Raw genomic sequence first — 25,071 nt, forward strand, 5'->3', positions numbered from 1 at the left:
ACTAATAGAAAAACTAAATGGATTCCAAGTTTTGCTCCATGATAATTTCCATCAAGGTAAAACCACATTGGTGAATTCTACTACTCACAAGAGCACACATTTTCATCAAATTTGATTTGAAGCCGATAAGAAAATTACAAATTGACAAAGATGAGAACTCCTGTGAATGATCGTGGATCCAGTATTATTTATTAAAAAGATATTATTCGTCATTGTCACGCCGGCAAAAAAAATAAGTAATTTACTAATTCGAATCGAATCAAAATAGTGAAACTTTCATATAACCGTTAATTCACAATAGAATACTTAGACCAATCAATTACTTACCAAGTTTTCCAAAGTTTATTTCTCATTTATCAATGGCTTTGAAACAAAGTATAAATATTGCTATCTCGGAATTCGAGGATTCGAGAACCTTGTAAACAAGCTTGTAGAATAATAAATGTTGTTCCGGAACTGTATATATTCTATGTTTTGTTACTGAATGTTATTTTTGGTTTGTACACTATCGGATCTGTGATCTGTAGTATCTTTCTTGATATGGATGTTTCGTTAAATTTACCATTAAAATTTATTATTTGTCTTTTTGTTATACATTATTTATTTACCAAAAGCCGTACTGTGGTACAGGTGCGGTATGGCGAGAGTCGTTATTTAGTTTTCCAAAAATTATTAATTCCATTAATAATTTTTATCCGAGCTGTGGGGAAGTGTGACAGGTCACTACATTCGTTCACTCAGTCCATAGTCTTCTTACCACAAATGGGGATTTATATATGTGTATAGAGGAAAAATCACAAATAAAACCTTAGCTAGCTAGATAGGGACTTAATTCAAACTAAAATAATAAATATAAAAGCTATATAAATAATAAAATTCATGCAAATAAATAAATTAAACTAAGTATCATACTAAATTAATCTAGGAGGCAAAAGACGGCTAACGACTAAATTAAAAAAAAAACACAACACACTGTGAAGGTTTTGTACGCAGCCTCAACAACACGACACACCCACAATACACCCATAAACGCTGGTATTTTTGGTAGCAGTACTGCCTGATGGGTGGATGCTCCCTACAACAACCACAGAAAAAGGCCTATTCGCCCGTTCCTGAGGATTGCAAATATATTGTCTCGGTCACTTGCTTGAGCACTAGAAAAGCACCCACACGTTAGCTCACACGTTGGTGAAGGAATTTATTCTCCATAAAGCGGTGGAAAGGTTCTACGAAACCGCCAGAGTCGTCACTGCCATACAAACAACGGTAAGCTGACATAAGTGGACGAAGCGAGACTTTAAACCTGCGAACCCAAGAGAACGAGACCAGTGTGATCCGTACAATCAGCGTAATCGACGCACACGGTGGAATCGGGGCAGTCGGCACGATTGTCACGAACGATCATCACCAGATATCGGGGAGGCCAGATCGGCGCAATCGGGGCAATCGGCACGATTGGCGCGAACGGCAAGGAAGGATACCAAGGATACGACTAGGCACGGAGACATCGTGCAATCCGTTGCGGAACCAACCAGCGAGCGTTCATCGACGGGCCCGACACTGACACCACACACAAACAGAAACTGTGAGTATTTATTGATAGGAACAGATAGGGCTGTTAGGGACCGTTAGGGAAAAAATTAAATAAATCGCCGTCAGTAAGCAAATTAATTGTCTTGTGGTTTTTCCTCTAATCTCGCAAACCTTGGCGAAAAGAAGCCGACCCAGAGTGTGGTTAGAGTCACTTGTGGGCTGAGCGAGCGTAACAAAAGGGATTGTTACAATCCACAGAAATAAAAGACACAGGATTGAAACTGAGCATTTCCACGCCTAATGAGTCATTATGACGAATAAGAAAATCGCAACCTTCTCTGATTTGCAAGAATGCAAGATGAATGTGGGCGTCTTAGTGGAATACCTGTATAAAGCGAAAGAGAAAGAATAAGAGAGAGAGGGTAAGGGAGAGATAATGATTAGTAGTTTCCATTTAATTCCACTACTTTATTTGCTTATTCTTGACAGATACGCGTATTTCGTCTACAATATGCAGACTGCTTCAGTGTATTGTACTTATATTCGACTGTCTAGCTCGACTAGTCGAGTATAACAAGACACTGAAGAAGTCTGCACATTGTAGACGAAATACGCGTATCTATCAAGAATAAGCAAATACGGTAGGGGAATTAAATTTAAATTACTAATCTTTCTCTCTCTTTGCATGATCGTTTGGTATGGGCAATGATTGCAACAAATCGACCATTTTGGATTTTGTAAAAAATTTTAATTGCAAATTTCAAATCTTTTAAATTTTTCTAAAAAACAATATGCTAAAAATAGTTTTTAGAAATACCCTGCAAATATTAAAAAAAATAAATGTTAAAAACCTAAAATGTTAAAATTTTGACGTATTTTTTTTTTTCATTTTAAGAAAAAAATATTATGTTCATGAAAAATGAAATTTTATAAAATGTTTAACATTATGGACACTCACAAATTGACAAAAATCGTAACACATGAAGTGTTGGTAATTTTTTTTTTAACTTTTTGCTAAAACGTTTTAACGTGTAGTTTATAATCAGAAAACATTGCTTGAGACATTTTACCTGTAAAAAAGGCTTATTAAACAATACCTTAAGTTCTTGTTCTACGATTTTTTCAGTTTCAAGTGTCCATGGTTTTGAATATTTCAAAAGTTTTCATTTTTCATAAGTTCTATAAGTTAATTTTTTGAAGAATTTTAAAAGGTCTATAATGGTCTATTTGCAGTAAAACTGTGAATCATTGCCCATAACAAACAATCAGGCGAAATTTTAAACAAATTCGGAGAAGGTCGATTCGAATTTTTTTTTTCGTTATTTTGGCAGGAACTGCTTAAATGCTTCAAGACTTTGAGGCTTAAGACTTGAGACTTTGAGACTTTGAGATGCTGAGACTAGAATAAATTTCAAGATCATGGTCAAAGAAAACTGCTCAATAATATGAGGCTAGACATTCCTGAAAAGTGTAGCAGCGGTGAGATGTGTAAGAGCTCAAATTGGGATGAAAAACAAATCATTATTTCAGACATGGAGAAACATCGGACATCGAAACACGTTTGAGATATAAAAGTTAACAGAAAATACATTTTTTTTTCAGATTCTCTCTGAAATCGTTTGGAAAAAAAAAACAGTGAAAGTTGTGAGGCATTTCCGAAGGCAGTCTGGAGAAACTTCTAGAAGCTGTTGAAATCAACTTTTGGGAGAATCTACAGAAACTTTCGATGGATGTTAGAAGAAATTTCCTATACAAATTGGGAGAAACTTGATGGAATAGTTCGAAGAAATCAGAAGATTCACTAAGTTTGCAGAAACTTCCGGGGAAAGTTGAAAGATAATCCGGTAGAAAACGAAAAAATCTTCCAGGTGAAGTCAGACGACGCATCCAGAAGATCAACATCCAGGAGAAATTGGTAAAAACTACCGGAAGAAGTCGGAGGCGTCTTCAAATAGAAATAAGAAGAAACTCTCTGGGAAGGCAGGCACAACATTATGGGAAGTCTGTAGAAAATCCCAGCGAAGTCAAATGGATTTATGGAAGAGATTTCCAGTGTGAATAAAAAAAAAGCAGGGAAAGGGGCAGAAATTACCGGGGACTTGGACGAAACTTTCGAAAAACATCTCCTAATTAAAACCAGGAGGAACTTCCGGACTAGTCGAATACTTCCCACAGAAGCTATAATTCAATTCCTGGGGAAGAATTTTTGTTAATCTAAGTTATCAAAGGAACATTCTTATAATTATCAATCACAAATGATTGTGAATCAAAAGTATTCCGCAGAGAAGTTTCTGACTTTTAGGGAACTGTTGCATATGCAACCGCTCGACGAACCCCTCGAAGAAATTTGTGATTTTGCTGTGTGTTTGTTTGTTGTTCATCGGGGTTTTAAAACACGCCTGTGATGTCATTGGTCACAGTCGTAATAGATAAGTGAAAGCAAGCGACGGCATGGACGCATTTGAATAGCAAATCGTTCTGTTGGCTATCCAAGGCGAGAAAACGCCGAAGTTGTAAGTACTGTAATAGGGGAAATGGCTGTAATGTTGGCCTATGGATCTAAGATTGGGCCCATCACTAAAAATCTGCTATTTATCAATTTTATCTAGATGAACGCGTCATTGGGACGGTACTAATGGAAATTTTTAGTTGGCAATGAAAATTTAGTCGATTGCTGAATTTATGAATAGGCCAAAATCAGGGGCTTTAGGCCGACATTACATCCATTTCGCCTATATTTTATTTTGATTTGTATTTTAATTATATAAAATATTTCAGCTTTGTAGCATTTGTCTAATATTGTAACTAAGCGTTTTACTTGCCCTGCTGGAAGATCGGTGCCCGCTATTGTTTTCAACATAACCTTAACTACCCGAAAGGCGGAAGCACTGGGTTTATTTCCCTTCGAAAGAACAAACTCTGAACATTTTTTTTTGCAACAGAAAATCTCAAAATCCTTGAACTATGACTCAATCATCTAACCTCATTAAAAAAAAAAAAAACAGTCGATGTTTTTCAGCAGCCTTGAAACGTTATGAACACAATAGACGAGTGCACGGATGGATTTAAGTTCACTCACTCGACAAAAAGTGACACAACAGCGGGGCCCTGTATACTAAAAATGAACACATGAATAATACTCACGTAATATTTGAAACGGGTCTATCAACTTATGTACACAAAACTTGTTAAGCCTTTTTCGCGCGAACCGAATACGCTCACGCAAACTAACAACACCATCGGGCAGATGAAATTCTCCCCTTCTCGATAGTGCTCCTGGTTTGCGTGGGCGTACTTCGGTTTTCGTGAAAACGACCTAGCAAATTATTTACAAAAGTTGATAGGTCCTTTTCAAATGTTACGTGAGCATTATTCATGTGTTCATTTTTAGTAAACAGGGCCCCGCTGTTGCGTCAAAAAAATTTCAGTAGATGAACTAAAGTTCACCCGTGCACAGGTCTATAGGGTCGTTGGTGCAAATTCAACTTTTTTAAATCGACTTGTCTTATCTTCAGTTTTTAAATCAGATACACTTCTTCCACCTTTTGTGGAATAAAAAAAACAGCGATTGCAACGATTACGAACGAGAAGAGACATACTAAACAAAATGCAAAATTATCTAAAACTTTTCTATTCATGTTCGATTTCAGATCCAATAGGTTGGTAGATTGCAGAACGGGTAGAGAAAGTACCTACGAGGAAACTCATTGGATTTTGGGGTTAAGCTTACATACCTTTTGGATTTAAAATTAAGTTTTCTTATCAGCTTGGTGCGATTTCACTCAACTCCACACGAGCGCGAAACAGTGTACAAGTGCTGTGTTTGGTTCCGAAAGTCCCATCATGTGGTTAAATTGAGGAGATTCTGTTGTTGTTCTTGCTGTTATTATCACCGCTACTGGAGGGCACAGCATTGCGATCGGAACTTTTTTCGCCCGTCTACTATCGGATTTGGATTTTCCTATGCATACATAGGAGAGTAGGTATATCCTCGAGCATACCGATACGTGAGGGGAGCACCATTGGAAATTCAATAATCGAAGCTTGGATCTATCTAGAAAGTGAGATAAACCACCGTTGCTTCTGACTCCTGGCGTTTCACCACAAAGCCACGACCACCCACTGCCGCCACCAGCACCATTCTTCGGAGGACTTTTCACTTCCGACGAGACTAAACGGCAGTTGTAGCATTTGCGTTTTTGGGTAAAGCAGTTGTTGTTGTTGTTGTTGTTGTTGTTGTTGTAGGTGGCGGTTTTTGCCTCCATCGGTGATAGCATTTTCGGGAAATCTTTCGGATGCTGCTGCTGCTGCTGTTGAATCTGACATCAGAGAGGCTGAACAACCACCACACCGTGACTAGATATAGGTCTGCTCGCAAGAGTTTTGACGTACTTGCTGAATCCCGTGCAAGGAACACGTCGAATAACATCGTCGGGATGCAAATCTCTGCAAGAAAAAAAGTTGAGATGTTCCGTTTTCGGCGGGAAAAAGAAAGAAAAAAGAAAATCAGGAAAACCTTGTAAGTTGAGTATTCATGTTCCGAAATCTCGGTGTGGTGCGGTTTGGTTTTTGGCTTCCAGAGGCTAGAGAGCAGCGGAAATGTGTGGTTTAAGATTAATAATTTTTTTTTCTGGAACAGATGGTGGGTAGATGAAGAGAAGATGCACTGTCAAAAACAGATACACATACTGAACTGGATATGCGAGATAGAAAGGTGCGTGATGAACATAGATTGGTTTCGGTATTTTCTGTATGCTGCTGGTAGCAGTGCCGATGAGCTCTGTGACGATGATGGCCTTGAACAGTAGGTTGGTTGGTGGTAGTGGGTGGTGGTGGTAGGTGGTTTACTACAGTACAGTACAGGAGATAGCATACACAGCATACGTACACGGACAGAGATTTTCGGAGTCGAGTTTCGGAGGGAGTTGAGTGAAAATAAATAGCTAAAAATGAAAGAAATGTAGAAGCGTGTAACAACAACATTTATCCAGACATTATATACATAATACATACAGTACAGACAAGCAGTAAAAAAGAACGCCTCAATCTTCAGTGCGTCAGTTATCAGGTGTACTCTTTAGGGAAACACAAAAAACGTGAAAGATTGATATACACAAGCACAAAAGGTGACAGCAAAGGATGGGGTTTGTGAAGTGAGTAAAGGATTAGTCTGTGGATTGTCTTGATAGACAGGTGTGTTGCCGGAGTGTAATATGTTTTTGTTGTTCTCAGTTTGTGCTGTTTGTGGTTTTATGACAATTGTGATCAGTGCTGATAAAAATCATTCCTTCTACACTCAACATAGCTGAAAATGAAGACAACCTTAACAGATAGACCACTGCCTGCATGAATTTGAATTTTTACGTAAAAATCTCTTGAACAAGGCAACCTCTGAGTATCGAAGTCAACATTTGTATTTGTTTATTCAGGAAGGATGTTCATTATCGACTGTAGTTGTCAATATTAATATTCGTCCTCATCTTGGTGGGAATGACTTTGAGGATCAAATTCAAAATGATTATTTTCATTTTACACAAATATAGCGCTGAAGAACGATTCGTGATGGTTTTTACACACAGATCGATGGGAAATTATTGCCTCACGCTGAATTGATGATAACACATGGTGCGATGGGGTTTGAACCCATGAATCCCATTCAGTATATAGGTGCATTGCAAGGGGTAAGTCACTCAGCACAGTGTGCCGAAAGTAGATTCGGTACAGCTTGGGCACATCTCTTTGCACACATTCGGCAAAATCTCGTAGGCATTGGATTGTTCATTAAATGAAATTGGAGCACTGCTGGACAGCTGTCATTGAAATTGTTCACAACATAACGTGCTGTTTGACAGTATATTTCAGAAACATACTGTAATTGAATATACTAGAGGATCCAAGACCAGCAATTCACAGCTCGAGGGCTGTCGATTGCTATCGATGCGGGTCACAAGTCTTTCAGCTACTACGCAAATGGAGCACTGGCGTGCACAGGATGGGGCAAGGTGGGGCAATTGCCCCTCCTTTTATAATTACAAATTTTATTTCCACGTTTGCAAAATTATGATATAAAATAACTTGATTTCTTGATAACTTGATGTGAAGGTAAAATAACTTCATTTCATAAAATAAGAGCACTGGAACGCTTTTATTGCCTCAATTCCTTTGAGATGGTCCCTGAAAATTGCACCACAAAGGTGCATGAAGGACAAACTTCAATGAAATTTTTTGGTCATTTTTGGGCAGTGCATACAAAAAATTTCTGGTTTAATTTTTTTTTTCAAGGTGGTTTATGGAGGGTTTAAAGAAGAGGGTAAATTTAAGGTTGAAAAAAATCACCTTCGTGATGGTAGATCGAAGAAAAAGCTTTTTATTGAATATTCCTGGTGTAAAAATATCTTCAAATTGAAAATTGAATCACGCTAAAAATTTGGAGGTGCACATTTAACTGAAAATGTCTGGTGGAAAGTTCGCTACACTGTGGTAAATGCAGAAGCAAGGTTTATTCATTTTTTCTGGTGCATAATTTGCATCGTTCTGATGAATGCAAGCTTCATTGAAAATTTATGGTGGAAAATTTGCAGCATTCTGGTGCATGAAGAGGCAAAGCCTGAAAATTGCACCAAAAAGGTGCATTGTGAAACAAACTTTACTAACAATTTTTGGTGCACCGTTTTGGTGAATGGAGGAGCATGCTTTATTGAAAATTTTTGGTGCAAAATTTGCATCGCTCTGATAAATGAAATGAACGGAAAATTTCTGGTAAAAAACTTGCACTTGTTTGGTAAATGAAGGCACAAGCTTTATTTAAAATTAAGCAATATTTAAAAAAAAGAGCAGCCCAGGGCTGAAAGTCTCCTTAATAAAGATATAAAAAAAAAATATTTAAAAATTCTGGTGGAAAATCTGCACCATTCTGGTGAACGGATGGGCAAGCTTTTTAGAAAAAATTTGGTTGTGCATCCTTCTTTTGAATCTAGGGACAAGACAGCTTTTAATCAAGAGTAATATTGGAGTTAATTTTGAGTAGCTCTGAGTAACTCCAGTTGCTCATTATTGAATGCATGGTAGCCTGTTTGTGTACGTGTTTGTTTCCCAAATGTCGCCGTCAGATGTTTGGCGAAGCAAACATTTCAGAAGTTTCAAACCTATCACCATCCATTGACGTATCACACTGAATCACTATCCTCAAATCCCTTAATCTTCGTACATTTTTGTTAAACCTTACTAAGTAGTTTTCACCTGAATTGAATGCAGACAGTCATCATTCAATGATCACCATCAACATGGAGAAGATTCACGCTAAGATGCACATACCTAAAAGTCGGTAAAGAATACCTAGATATCGGTAAAAATTACCGATAATCGAAGAAAGTGCACAAAGCTAAATTATCTGCTATTATGGATTACCAATAATTAACGTTAAAAATGTCCTAATTTATAGTAAAAAATATCCAATCGTAATCGTAGCTTAGAATGTTGCATTCGTTATAGAAATCCAAGCATTTTAACATCTCTAATAATAGTAAATTAAATTGTCATAATCACCCCTATTCTGTATTTCCTTTCCAACGAAATTCTCATATAAAAAAATATTTTTTTGTATGAGAATTTCGTTCGAAACGAAATACAGAATACCGGATCCAGTATCGCTGTCTTCGTATCGCGTTAGGATGCATGCACTCGACTCATACGATGAGTCTCGAAGTGTTAGCGGGCATGTTGCCACTCTCTGATCGATTTTCGGAATTATCCCTCAGGCTCCTCACCCGTTGTGAAATTATGAACCCACTGGTGATTGCAAACTTTGAGAAGCTTCTTGAGCTAAACCCTCAAACTCGTTTTATGTCATTGTACTACGTGTACATAACACAGGATGTCAGCCCTTCGCAGCATAATCCCTATCGTGTTTGCTTCTCCGACTTCGACAGTTCTGTTCATTTTGATTTATCAATGACGCAAGAGATTCGCGGAATCCCAGAGCATCATCGTTCCATGATTGCTCCGTCAATTTTCGCTGCAAAGTTTGGCCAAGTTGATTCCGCAAGATCGTTCTTCACAGATGGATCACTAATAGAGGCGTCCGCTGGTTTTGGTATTTATAACGAATTTCATAGCGCCTCTCGAATGCTTCATGCTCCTTGTTCCGTATATGTTGCGGAGCTGGCGGCAATACATTATACGCTAGAAACGATCGCCTCACTTGCACCAGATCATTATTTTATTTTTACGGATAGTCTCAGTTCTGTCGAGGCTATTCGCTCCATGAGGCCGGTAAAGCACTCCTCGTATTTTCTCATGAAAATACGAGAGCTTCTAAGTGCTTTATCTTTAAGATCTTTTGTCATCACCTTTGCATGGGTTCCATCTCATTGCTCGATTCCGGGCAATGAGAAGGCGGACTCGCTTGCAAAGGTGGGCGCTATAGAAGGCGATATTTACGATCGACAAATCGCCTACGACGAATTTTTCTTCATTTATCGTCAACAGTCACTCGCCAGCTGGCAAAATAAATGGAGTGAAGGGAGTTTGGGACGATGGTTATATTCAATCATCCCTAAGGTGTCGAAGTGTCCTTGGTTCAAGGGGTTGGATGTGGGTCGAGACTTCATTCGTATGATGTCTCGCCTCATGTCCAATCACTACTCGTTAAACGCTCACTTGTTCCGTGTTGGGCTGGGAGACAGCAATCTCTGTGAATGTGGACAAGGTTACCAGGACGCAGATCACATTATTTGGTCATGTGCTGAGCACCGTGGAGTCAGATCCGAGTTGTACGATTCCCTTCGGGCTCGAGGTAGACAACCTAATGTTCCAGTTCGGGATATTTTGGCTAGACGAGATCTGGAGTTTATGCAACTCATATATGTTTTCTTGAAGAATATTAACCATAGATTGTAAGTTTGATTAACCTTGTGTTTAGTTTGTGTTTTGTATGTGTGTGTGTGTTTTTTTGTAGATTTGTTTCTGTAATAATTGTATAATTACAGAGTTGATATAACGTCGATAGGATTAAGTATATGTTTTAGAAATAGTGAAATTTTTGAATCATAAATCATATTCCAAATCTCCTTTTCCCTCTCCCGATCCAAACAATTGTCATCCACTAACCTCGAGAAGACCGCGAGCAATCGGTTCCAATCCTTTAATTTTAGATTTAAGACATTTATAATGTATAAACAAAATGATAACTTGGCTCTGTAAAGTTTATTCGATTGAGCCTGTACAAATAAAGTAATTAACAAAAAAAAAAAAAAAAAAAAAAGAAATACAGAATAGGGTTGAATATCTTTAACAGAGTAATATAAAAAAATCTTTGTTTTATTCTAGGTAATGCCTCTGGTTATATTTTTTAGCATAGATTTAGCCTTTCCATTGAAAATCGTTTAAAAAATGTTGTAGGCAAACCGTAACTTCTCTAGTATAACATCATGTGGCATCATCACGACTATAGCTTAGTGGTACTAACAAAATAGCCTTTATCTTTATTTAGGAATGCCCGATTCACATCTTTGTCACGGAATCGATGGAAAATAAGCTTTTCATCGTCCAGGCATATTTGTTTATTCAAAACTTTTTGCTAGGTAAATTCAAATAAAGAAGGAAACTCAAGAAGTATATTGAGTTTCCTTCTAAATTTGCTTAAAACGTCCACCTTTCTGGATGTTCGAGTTCACTGTTAATGGCATCTTCTGTGAAGCTATATATCTATCTATCTAGCTATTTATTGTCCACTCTTACCTAAAGGATTCCGCTTGACTCTACAATTCTCCAAGTTAATCATCCTATCCAAACTAAAATATCCCGTATCGACCCTCACACGGTTTCGCAGCAGTTTAGACGGATTTGTGAATTGATTCATTTGGATTGGATAATCTGAACGTCACACAAGCTGAACATAAATTTTTTTCAAGATTGAGCATATCTGACTAATGTGCTGTAAATGAATTAAATTTGCCTGGTCAACATTAGTATCAATATATGAAAATTTTACGAAAAATATCACTCTGACAGTTGATGTTTATTAAAACAGTTTTTAATTCTTATTTGTTGATGAATGTGCGACTACTTTGATCAACTTTGAGTAATCATGAGTCACTCAAATTTACTCGCTGCAAAAATATTAACTCTGGGTACAGTTGGCTTACCCCTTGTGCTGAATAGAGAAACAAACTTTAATAATAATTTCTGGTGTAAAATTTGCACCATTCTGATGATTGGAGGGAAGCTGCTTTGCTGAAAATTTATGATGAAAAATCTAAAAATAGGGGGAAGGTTTTATTTGGTGGAAAACCAGCAACATTCTGATGAAAGGAGAAGCAAGCTACCTATATTGAAAATGTTTGGTGGAAAATGGAAAAAGAAAATCTGCACCAATCAGAAGATTGGAGAAGCAATTTTTATTGAACATTAACGGTGGTAAATTTGCATCGTTCTGATCAATAAAAATTTTATGGTGGCAAGTTTGTATTGAAAATTTCAGGTGTAAGATTTGCAACAATCTGCCTGGCACAGTTCTGGTGAATGGAGGGGCAAGCTTTATCGAACATTTATGGTAGAAAAACTACAACGAATGGGCGGACAACTTAAACTTGATTTCCGAGAAGAACCTCAAGGGTATTGAATTCTGAAGACAGTTCTAAAGGAAAAGATTTCTGGGGATGATTTCATGCAAATTCTGCGAATAATTTCTAGTGAATTCTGCAGATAGTTCCAAGATAATTTCGAAAAGAATACCGAGAGAATTAAATTTGGAATGAAATTCCAAAGGGATGTTGGGAAAAATTTCAATGGAGTTCCGAGGATAATTTCAAGCTCATTCTGGGAAGACTTTCTGAAGAATGCAGAGGAAATTCTTCTGAAACTTAAGGGGAATTTCAGTTTCCAGGTGTTCTGAGAAAAAAAAAAGTTCTAAAATATTCCGATAAGAACCTCAAGGATATTGAATTATTATGACAGTTCCAAAATATTTCTGGGGAGAATTTAAAGAAAATTCTGCAGATAATTTCAAGCGAATTCCGAGGATAATTTCTAGTTCATTTAGTTCCAATGTGTTCTGAGAAAAAATCACTAAGAGTTCTAAATATAATTGCAGTGGACTTCTGAGAAGAATTTCAAAAGAGTTCTTAGAAGAGTTCTAAAAAATCCGAGAAGAACCTCAAGGATATTGAATTCTGAGAACAGTTCCAAAGGATTTCTGGGGAGTATTCCGAGAAAATTCTGCGTGTTATTTATAGTGAATCTTGCAGATAGTTCCTGGATAATTCCGAAAAGAATACTGAAAAAATTAAATTTCGAGTGAAATTCCAAAGGGATTTTGAGGAAAGTTTCAAGGGAGTACCGATAATTTCTAGCTCATTCCAGGAACATTTTTTTGAGGAAATTCTTCTGAAACTCTAAGGAAATTTCAGTGCCAAGAAGATCTGAGTAAAAGTAAAGAAGAGTTCTAAAAATAATTCCAGAGGACTTCTGAGAAGAATTTCAAAGAGCTCATAGACTTCTAAAAATTTCAAAAAGAACCTCAAGGAATTCTGAGGATGGACTTTTTCGCAACTGTACAAAGTTTAAAGACAGCTTTTGGATTCCCTAATTGAAAAGTGGATATTAGTTTGCCATTGAACCTTGGTCTATTGTTATCTTACTAAAAATTCGTCTAAGAATCTTCTCTGAAAATTTCAAGTCATTTGTTACCATGGTTAAAAAGTTAGAGCTGTTTATGTTCGTTGCAATAAATTCGGATTTGTCTTTTATATCATCTATAAAACATGTTGAATGTAAGGCATCATTTTCTGTCACCCCGATTGACGGTACTTTGCGACAGTTCATCATCGTCGATGCGATTAAATTGCCAATCTCCGCAGTTTGCATTGAAGAAGATGAACCACCACCGGAGCAAAAAATAAATAAAATTAGCTAAATTAAACAGTAGGGAAACAGTGGTGGGTGCACAGCATCATCTCCCACACACTTTGGAGTACTCTCCATCCCCAGATTAAATGCACCATAGAAAAAAATTGCCCCTCCTTAACAAGATTCCTGTGCACGCTAGTGAAATGGAGTGTACTACGAACCGGAATGCAAAAACAATTCGGATGGATTGGATCATGCAGTGTTGGCGATTGCCTACGGAAAACTCCTGGCTCAACTACTGGAGCAACGATGGATATACTTTGATGGCGGTGAAGGGTAGCAACTGTGGCCTTGCCACCGATGCGACGTATGTAAATTTGAAGTGAGCTTTCTGTTAAAATTAGAATTAAGTAAAAGAGTAGTATTATTTTCGGATATATGTCATCTTGTCATCTTACACGAGATGGAATAAATGGGTTTTAATTGTTGTAACATTATATAAAAAATTGTAAGTTAATTGGAGCAATAAAAATTCCGGGTGGAAGCAATAAAAATTCCATGTGATTGTGCTATGAATAGTAGTTCGGTATTGTTGAAGTGAGTTTAATTTGGTAGATGACCAATTGACCGAATGCTGGTGATTTGCTACTGAAAAGGCCGAACTAGTTTTCACAGCATAATCACACGGAATTTTTGATGCTTCCACTCAACCTAATTAACGTACAATTTTTAGACCGAATTTTACTGGTTGAGGTACTACGATCGAATTCTCCCGGAACTCCAACCCTATTGCAATCGTTTCCGTCGGATTGACCAGCAACGTCTGGACGACATTAGAGCAGTAGGACTTGTAAAGCGCACCCAGATGATTGCAGCTTTTCAAAATTAACCTTGTCTTTGTTATTCTTATCTCGAATCAACAGCTTCACCGACGGAATGCCCCATTCACCGTCCTTCTCGATCTGCTTTTGGAAATCTACCTTCTTCTTGCTGGTCAGGAAAAATATTGGCTTTTCGCACAGCACCGTAATCGTATCGATCAGCTCGTAGCCAGATCTTCAGCGAGGTTGATTTGCTGTAGATGGTTTCCTCGTCTACGCCGACCGCCGTCAGAATGCAATCCACCTTCTGCAACGAATCATTATGGGAAAACTCTGATTCCTTTCAGCTGGCGTAGAGGCGTTTTATTCGTCGGTAGAAGGAATCCTTTTCGAGCACGATATTCGACATTTTCGGGGCCGTTGCGATTGCAAACCTAAACAGAAATACTGGATTGCCTAATATACCATACTATTCGTATTTTTTGAAAAATCGTAGCTTGCTCTATGCGTGGTACAATCGGCACACCAGCGGTACACTCGCGGCACACTGATAAAAATGATGACCCAAAATTGGTGTGCGAAGTGACCTACCCCTTGGTGCATTGCCAATTATACTAATTTGACATTTGGCTAATGAACATGTAGCATTCAAATCCGTTTCCTTTACCGCATTTTATTCGCAAGTGTTCTCCAATATATGAGTGCTTATACATGAGTGCTTCATTAAAAAAATATGAATTTCTGATAGACCAACATTTGAACAAGTAGAAGCAAAGTTAGAACGACAAAAGTGATTATTTAAATTCTTTCATTGTAATTCCAAATTCACCTATTTCTGCAGAGACTCATATTTTGGAATTATGAATCAAACTGAAGGGTGGCTTATCAGAAATTCATCACTTTGTTTTTAAATGCATCACTCTAACACTAGACTGGCCCACATATAAATGGGGAAATTTTTTTATCATAGAACTGGTTCAGCAAACTCGATTAACCTCAGAATATCAGCACACGTAGCTTAAACTATAAGTGACAACTTTGCTGACTGGAGGCGAACCAGCCCAAGGCTGAAAGCCTCCCTAATAAAGATAAATTAATTAATTAACTTTGCTGAAGACAGCATCACTATTCAGGTTAGTATTATGGAGATATGAATTAATTAAGTGCATTCTGCTCGTATATTGCACCAAAATACAGGCAGCTACTACTAGATTACCACTAAAAATGAAAGTTCATATTTTCCACAGGCCAACATTCAGGCTCGTGTCTTTTGGTGCGATAGCCACTGTCTGAATGTTTCAGCTCATTTTGACGTTACACGGGCTAGCGTTTTATGTTTAAAGTTCATATAGCAGATTTATTAGAAATTCTCATATACAAAATGCTCATATACATTCAAAAGTGAATATCTCAATAAAACTAACTGGATTCGTGATACAGTCTTGAACAAAGTTGTTACCCATTAATTGAACTACTAGTTTTGAAAAATCTGAATCAAATCGAGAATAAGGAAACTTTTTCGACAGATCGACAGAGTGTAGGTGTGTCACTTTTTCATGTATTTTATCCAAATTCCCCATACAAAGTTCAAACTAAAAGCGCCAACCAAATGAGCTGAAACTTTCAGAAAATGGTTTTCTCACCTTTAGGCACAAATCTAGGGGTTGGCCCGTGGAAAATTAGAATTCTTATTTTTGTGGGCCAGTCTACTCTAATACAGACTCTCTGTACCGCTCTAGCTTCTAAGTATCAGTAGATGATGAACAATAACAACTCTATTGGATTAAATATCTCAAATACAGGTTGTTCGATTCAATTTGATTTATAAAAGGTAGAAACCCGATTGGACCTGTGGTTGGCCTCCCGGAACGGAAAAATTCGGAATAGTCCTGAGCAAAATGCGAGTCAATTTATGTTGACATGACTGGTTGTCGGTAATTTGGTTACCAAATTTTAAGATTGAGCCACTTGAAAGGTATAGCTTTTTACTTTCGAACGAAGCAGACAGAGGTCCGATTGGACCTATGGTTGACCGGTTGGGACGGGAAAACCCTTGGGTGTTCTGTGGAAATTTGGATTCACCGGGAAAATGGTCAATTCCTGCAAGTAGATCTAGAGATCCACGATTTTTTTTTAAATTGCTTAAAATCATGAGCAAAGAGGAAATTGGCAATCACGATATCGATTCAGCTACCGGGTGGCCAGAAAATGGTCCCCTGGGTTTTCGGAATCATCGGCAAAATGGTCAACTCCAGAAAGTAGACCTGGAGATCCACGATTTTTTTTATAAAATGCATATACTTGTTCGGACCCTACCCGAAGTAATCCTGCTTGGACATCGACTTGGAAAATTCCTCTTTGGTTCTTTGGATTATTATAGTAATCTACTTGGAAGTTAGCGGCACCAGTGGTGTAGTGATAAGCGTGATTGCCTCTCACCCAAAGGGCCTGGACTCACTCCCAGTCGGTGCCGCCGGGATTTTCTCAGGCATAAAATTTCTGATTCTGAAGTAAAGCCGTTGGTCCCCGGTCCAGAAGTTGATGGGTCGACAGGTCTGGAGCTGCCTTTCTGGCGTCGGTTGCATTGGTACTCAGTATGGAAAACAAGATCGACGGAAAACAAATCAAGAAAAAAAAAATACTTGGAAGGCGATATGAAGAAACGTTATCTACAGCCATGCCACTAGACGCAAAAGAAAAGGGCAATCTCTTGATCCCCTTATTGATGAAATTCTTTTGAACACTGAACTTTTGAATTCCGTTAAATTATGTTTTCACTTCAAATTGGCCGTCGTAGTGAATGCCGGTATTGACTGAAACCTTGGATGGATTCAAACGTCTTCTCCGGTACCATACTGAGAAGCAACACATTTTTTTACTTACGACACCAAAACTTGAACGTTTGTTCAAGGTTGTCTTGAAAGGTCTGCCCAGTGGTAAATTCCAGGATCAGATCAAAGATGAATTGACCACATTACTTGGAGTTGAGCCAGTCCAAGTAATCAAAAGGAAAATGAAACCCCGTCCTGGAGATTCAAGCAACGGGGTTTCTAATGATTTTTATTTAGTTCACTTCAAGTGTAGTGAACTAAACAACCTTGAGGCCTTAGAAAATGCTAGCCTTATGCTCCATGTTCGGGTGAAATGGGAAAATGATGTCGCATGATGGTTTTGGACCAAGTCTGAAACTGGCCCAGTCAGACCCGAAGGCGGCGGGTTCGATTCCCGGATCGGTCTAGACAATCTTTCGGGTTGAACATTTTCTCGACTTCCCTGGGCAATATACAATGCAATCTACAGCATGACCTAATAAATGTATCACCCTTAAGTCCATCAAAGCTCAGTGGAGCAATTTTATGTCATTTATAATCCATTGCATCAAATGATATTGAAAATCGTTAGCAAGTTACAATTTCCCAGCTTAAATAGTGATTTACCTTCCACTTTATTCAATAAAACAACTGACCATATGTGCTTAACAGTATTGCATCAGTTCTAATTAGATTCATGGTTACACAGCACATCCATCGTGAGGATGCATCCATTGTATTGTATCCATTTGAAATGTTCGTTCAAGCCTCATCCGTAGGATGTGACGCTAATTCACCACCCATGAAACTGAAACGCTAACACAAACAATTCCCTCATTCCCCCTTTGATTTCAAATTCGCGATTGGCGCAAACACATTTTCAGCGAACAATGAAATGGCCAATTTTATGGTGGTACAACTATCCAAAGTCGTGCGAAACCCTACAATCAATGTGAAGCCACCCGTTTCCAGTAAAAGCTAACTGTAGATCCAACATGACTTTGTCTGATAATTGGCATTGTTGTTCGTTGCGGAGAGGTCCATGTTGAAGTACGTTTTACAAGCTATTCCACTGCTAAGATAATATTGCGTTCATTTCATATTTGAGTAAGACAATTTTATGTCATTATGTTATTTTTTCAAATTGTTCCTCAATTTTAAATCATAATTTATTTCTGTTGTCATTCAAATATCAAAGTCAAAATCAATTCCGACCTGAAACCAGAGGTGTGATCAATCTATGCATCATTGTTCAATCCCTTGTGTCGGAGGACATACATATATGTAGGTACTGACTCAGTCAATTGCTGCAAACCACACACGACAGACACTGGAATTGTGGTAAAACGTCGGGAAAGTTCCCCTTCGATGCGAGCTGGCGAGGGACATCCCTGGATAAAATCCAGATTGAAGCGATTGTAATTAATTATGCATTCTATTCACTCAATGTTGCGGATTTGAATGCTCATCCCATTCGAGTGGTGATAAGGTCAACACCATACAGAAGGTTTCATGGATGTTCGCCTTGGGAGAGATGATTTGCTTGGTGCTTCAATCGTGATGTTTTAATATAGCACAACTTGAGCAATGTGATCAATCATTGAGCAATTTATCATAATAATTACTTGGAAAATGTATATGGTAATAATCCGCTTCCAAGTGGATTAAGATTCATGATGTAAGAAACAATGTGCTGCAGAGGCGTTTAGAATATGTCGCTTGTGGGCATGAACTTCTGTTTCTTCTTCTTCTTTTTAGCGTTCTCCTTTGATCTAATTTTATTGTGTCAACAACAGTGGGAGGAGTTTGCATTGAGTATCAGTCAAGAGATGGATGAGCTGAGTGGATGCTGTTTCTGTTTAGTTAGTTTTTTGGGATGTGTTGATGTGGAAATGGAATCCTTGAATTTTATTAGATTTACACTCCCGACGTTAGGTGGGAGTCACCCTTTGAAAATCATGTACATATTTTTTGCTCATATCTCAGCCATTTAACAACCGATTTTCTATATTTATTGGTCATTTGAACGGTAGTGATTTAAATTTAGCTCATTGCTTTAATATAGCTGACAATTTTTATATACTAAAACATTAAAGCTACAATATTTTCCAAAATTCATACTGATTATTCATGACTGATTTTCTCAGAATTAGGTCGGCAAAATTTTGAATTGAAAGTGAAAGTAGTAGTACTCTTTTTCTATTCTCTTTTTTTTTTTGGTTTGTTTTCCGTCGATCTTGTTTTCCGTACTGATCACCAAAAGCTACCGACGCCAGGGAGGCAGCTCCTACACCTGGACTCTATCTATCGTCCCATCAACTCATGAACCGAGGACCAACGGCTTTACTTCCCTTCCGAAGGAAGGCGTGATTCGAGATGTTATGCCTCAGAATTTATTCTATTCTCGTCAAGATACATTTTTGAAAGTTTGGTTGAAAATTTTAGAATATGCTTTAAATTAATCAAATAGTTATTCAAGTCATCGTTAAAATTTTTGGGGTTACCTCACAAATGGGTTGTCTTGTAGCTGTTGAAAGTTTATTTGGAATTTGTTGCATAAATAAATGGAAAAACATGTTTAGCAATATAGCAGTGAATTAAGATCAATTTATTGTCTTTCAACTAATGCAAAGATAACTAAAATTGGACAAAAAATGTCAGAGATATGACCAAAAAGATCAATCAAGTCAGTGTATTCACTCAAAAGTTTGGGATCACCCTTAAAACAAAACCAGTAAATGTGTTAATGCTTATATCTCTGCCATTTTTGCCCAATATTAGTTTTCTTTTCAGCAGTTGAATTGATCTTACTTTGCTGATGTGTGACTTATCATATTTTTCCATTTATTTATAAAAACACATACTGTGGGATGACCACAAACTTTTGATCGATGACTTTATTAACTGTTTGATTGATTTAAACCAACTTTCACAAACGTATGTCGATGGGTATAGAACAAGGGTTCTACTTCCAATTTCATTTTAAAATTTAGCCGACCTTATTCTGAGAAAATCAGTCATGAATATTCAATGTGAATTTTGGAAAATGATGTATCTTTAGGATAAGTTTTAGTGTACAAACTAGACCTGTGCGTCGGCTCATTCATCCGCGGCGGCGTAGTGGCGTGATGCCGTTGACTTTGATCGGCGGCGTGCATCGGCGTGTTAAGGCTCCCCCACACTAGGGATTTATTCGTGGCAGAAAATTCACCGCAGTTTAGTTGCCTGGCGGCAGAGATCGAAATTTTCGCCTACTTGAGAAGAGAAACGTGTTTTTTCACCTGCTAAGAGAAATAGAAGAGAATGTGAGAAGCGAGAGAATATTATACGCTCACAGCAGTTTTCGCGAGAAAAGCAACAGCGATTTATTTCTTTCGGAGAGCATGAGCGGCAGATAAATCGTTTCTTTTTCAGTGAATTCTTGATGCCGAAAATGATTTTTCACTTCTTTCATACACCTGAAAATTCACTTTTCGCACGCAAACGATGATCCGAAATTAAGAACCAAAACAACAGTAAGGGCACATGCATAAGTTACGTAGAATCTGAGGAATAATGGAGAGGGGGTTTCAAAATTTGTAACGGACATAGACTGCATAAGATATAGAAAAAACGCCACGAAGGGAGAGGGGAAGGTCTAAAATTGGTTAGAAAATTCATCATCATTTATGGATGAACCTTATGATTTGACAAAAGGAATAAAAAAATCTGCCGGACTGGTTAAAATCAATGAAATGCAAACAGTGAGGCTATGTGAAATCGTTGTCCCTTTCGTTCTGCCGCTGTTTAAATGTTATCAATTTATGACGTCACACTCCGTCAACCATTTAATCAGCGCAAGAACAAAAGAGACGGCGAATTCCCAAGCCTCAACTGTTTACACAACATTGGGTTGGAACCGAACAATTTGGGGTGGTATATTTTTCGCTCTTGGTAGTTTTCAGAGCCAAATGGGTGATGAAAAAGTATTTTCGTTGGTTTTTTAAGAGAGAAATTTTCGGATTATGTATGAGAGAGGATAATGAGTTATAAAGAGTGATACGGTCAAAATTTGGTCAAGGGAAAACGCGTGTAAATCGGTGAAATCGTTTATTTAAAAAAATCAAATTAAATTTTATTTTTCAAGTTCAATTAGTATAAAATTCAGGAAAAATATTCAGTTAGGCTTCCGCTTTTGCAAATCCGAATTGCCGGGCCTTACGCTTGACCCCTGCCATCAGATTTTGTACAGCCACCTTGTCCACCTTCTTCGCCGCAGAAAGCCAGTTTGCCTTGAACTGCTGCTCGCCCTTAGCAGTTTTTTTGGTCTTCTTTAGGTTCCGCTTGACAATAACCCAGTATTTCTCAATTGTGCGGAGCTCTGGCGTGTTGGGAGGGTTCTTGTCCTTGGGAACCACCTGCACGTTGTTGGCGGCGTACCACTCCATGGCCTTTTTACCGTAATGGCAAGATGCCAAATCCGGCCAAAACAGTACGGAACAACCGTGTTTCTTCAGGAAAGACAGCAGACGTTTATTCAAACACTCTTTCACGTAAATTTCTTGGTTGACAGTCCCGGAAGCTATGAAAATTCTGCTTTTCAAGCCACAGGTACAGATGGCTTGCCAAACCAGATATTTCTTTGCGAACTTTGACAGTTTCATGTGCTTGAAAACATCTACTACCTTTCCCCTTCCTTTTGCCGTATAAAACTCCTGTCCCGGAAGCTGCTTGTAGTCGGCTTTGACGTAGGTTTCGTCGTCCATTACCACGCAGTCAAACTTCGTCAGCATCGTCGTGTACAGCCTCCGGGATCGCGCTTTGGCCGTCGTATTTTGTTTATCATCGCGATTTGGAGTCACTACCTTCTTGTAAGTCGATAGTCCGGCTCGATTTTTGGCTCGATGCACGGTTGTAGACGATACACCCAGCTTATTTGCGGCATCTCGGAGAGAGAGGTTAGGGTTTCGCTTGAAACTACCGGCAACTCTCTTTGTCGTCTCAGCGGCTTCCGGTTTTCGATTTCCCCCCGATCCAGACTTCCTGGCTGTCGACAAACGTTCCCCAAACACTTTAATTACATTTGTAACGGTTGATTTGGCAACTTTTAGCGATTTTGCCAACTTTGCGTGCGAGTAGCTCGGATTTTCGCGATGCGCGAGCAAAATTTTGATACGCTGCTCTTCTTGCTTGGACGGCATTTTGACAACTGAAGAGTGAATTCCAAAATCAAAATAGGAGGAACATTCTACACACACACACCTTCAAAATGAGGGGTGTTCAGGTTTTTTAAATGCAAAATTGAAAGAAATACGTCAAGTTGATATTGACCAAATTTTGACCGTATCACCCTTTAGGTGAAAAGGGAGAGATGAAAATGTGAACGATTCACAACTCACCGAAAAGTAGCTTGAGTGAGGAAATGCTTATCGTGCAGCTGAGTGAGAATTTATATCTCTGCCTGGCGGCTTATGGAAGTGCTCAAACCCACGCGGCGAAACGACGTAGTTTGTTAATTTTTGCAGCGTTTTCCTTGCGTTTGCTTTCGATTCGCTGTCTACAACGTACTTTTCGCTGTCTAGAAAAGTACTTTTTTATGATCATTAATTTATTTGATAAGGCTCAATCGAATTAACATTTACAGAGCCGAGGATTCTTGTTCACTACACAAAACTATAGTCAAAAGGTACAACACAATAGGGTAATTGATTTTGGTTGGACCTATCCAAAAACTGATGATGGTTGGACCTATTTTTTCAATCGCAAGTTTAGTCAATCTTCGCTAATTTTTTTTTTTCAAAGATCACTATCATAAAAAACTCTTTTTCTTCAATTTGCATGGGTGTTTTATTGAAAAAAACTTCAATACAATTGAGTTTCAATGTGTTTTCAAAACAGTTCATTTTCCACGCATTAGCTCGTCATCATGCCTTACTTTCAAACATACAAAAAAGGAATATGTTTTGCATATATTTTAATTTTCATGCAGTAAAATACTGCTTCAAGGTGTAAACAACACGTTAGTACGCCATTTAGCCATTGGTTTCACTAAAATGTTTGAATAATTGACGAAATTCGAATAGATAAATATGATCATGGTTGGACCTACGCATGATGATGGTTGGACCTATGTGTTTCCTAAGACGGCCGCTAGGTGCGCTTCGGTTAGTCTACATCCTTCATGCGCAGCTGATTTGAAATTCGATTTCGTTTTGGCCGAGTGATCAGTTTCTTCGATTGAAAAAATGGCTAAAGAAAAGAGGCATACGGTCGAAAATCTTCAAGAGGCTGTTCTTTTAGTAAGAAATAAATCACTTACCGCGTATCAGGCACAGAAAAAGTAAAATATTCCGAAAACGACACTTCACGCAAAAATTAAAGGAGGAATTCCATCGTCAGGTTGGCGGAAAGGGTAACCACCGATTTCCGAACTACCACGAAAGCGCCGAAAGAATCTGTTAATATGAATTTAAACTAAGCACTTCTCATACACCTTCTTAACTTGAAATTAAATGTTAACAAACTAAAAATTGCTAACTGAAACTTATTTTCGAAAAAAAAACTCCTAGGAGAAAAAAAACTAAAACCGGAATTAAGTTCTGATATTCTGTCATTTTATGCCCCTAAATTCCCCGGGGGCACCCAGAACATGTCCGGAAGTGGCCAATGTGGTCCAAGGCACTCAATTTTGTTATTGATCTTGTTATCGAATTTGGATGTAATGTGAAGTGTCGCATGATAGGTTTTATTCCTTCCATGTCAAAATTAGGTCCATGTTCCATATACCCTGGAACTTGTTCCGGCCATATCTCCGGAACCAGTTGACCGATTTCAAAAATATTCGATCTTTTTTAATGAGATCACAATACCTGTAGTTTGATGTTAAAAATTTTCCAAATCGGGTCAATGATTTCCGAGAAAATGAGCCATGATGAATAGCTAGTGCGTGGAAAGTGAACTTTTTTTTAAAACGAAGTTAAACTCAAATTTTTTGATTTTTTTAAATAGCAAATTCATAAAAACTGTATAGAAAGGGTTTTTTCATGATACCAATAAGCTCTAAACAAAGTTTTTGAACAAATATGGGCTAAACTAGCATTTGCAAAAAATAGGTCCAACCATCATCAATTTTTAGGTCCAACCAAGATCAGCATAGGTCCAACCAACATCATAATTCTTTGCTGAATAAAAACGTTTTATAAAATCATTTGTTCATAATATTTAACTTTTTATGTTATTATTAGAAACAAGAATGGTAGATCTTTCCCCTAATCACGCATTTTTCATAATTATATGTTGAACTCATAAAAAAATACGACATGAATGTTGACGTCTTGTGGAACCGGCCTAAATAGGTCCAACCAGCTACCTTAAACACTTTACCTTAAACACTTTTACCTTCGCTATCCAAAAAGCCTCTTCCATCAGAACGGGAGTTGTAAGGCAGTATTGCTAACCAGGGGCAGAGCGCTTCCATTGCAGCAATGGACGCAAAACGTGGTCACCACTCACACACTCATCACGAAACGGTTTCTTTCCAAAGTCGACGACGCATCGACCGAAAGAACTGCTGATGAAGAACAATGAAGAGGGCCACACAATGGTTGCTGCCGAGTAAACAGACGATCGCGTGACACACATGGAGAATAAAATAAAATAAAATAAAAATAAAATTGTGAATGTCTGTGATATGACATTTGATATTTCGAATATTTACTTGGAGATTTGCACAATGAAACGTGATCTTTCTAGTTCTTGCTACATTATAGAGATCTTTGATCAATTGAAGGTTTTTGGATTAACTCCTGATCAACCCACGATCTTCAATAATATCTGATACACGATTATTATAACTCACTACATAACTAATTATCCAAAGGTCTTTATGGAGATGTTGGATCAATTAAAGGTCTCTAAAATAATTATTTCTCAATCTGCGATCTTTAGAGAACATTTTGAATCATGATCTGAGTTGTTCAACAATTGAGATATTCAGAATTTTGTCTGATAAACATGAAGTCTTGTCTGCCATAATATCTAGAGGACTTTATAAAAGTTGTCGCGACTCGCGGCGACGCCTC

The sequence above is a fragment of the Ochlerotatus camptorhynchus genome, unplaced genomic scaffold (assembly GCF_037179485.1).
Source record: "Ochlerotatus camptorhynchus isolate MF236.1 unplaced genomic scaffold, CSIRO-AGI_Acam_v1.1 ptg000626l, whole genome shotgun sequence".
NCBI classification, from domain to species: Eukaryota; Metazoa; Arthropoda; class Insecta; order Diptera; family Culicidae; genus Ochlerotatus; species Ochlerotatus camptorhynchus.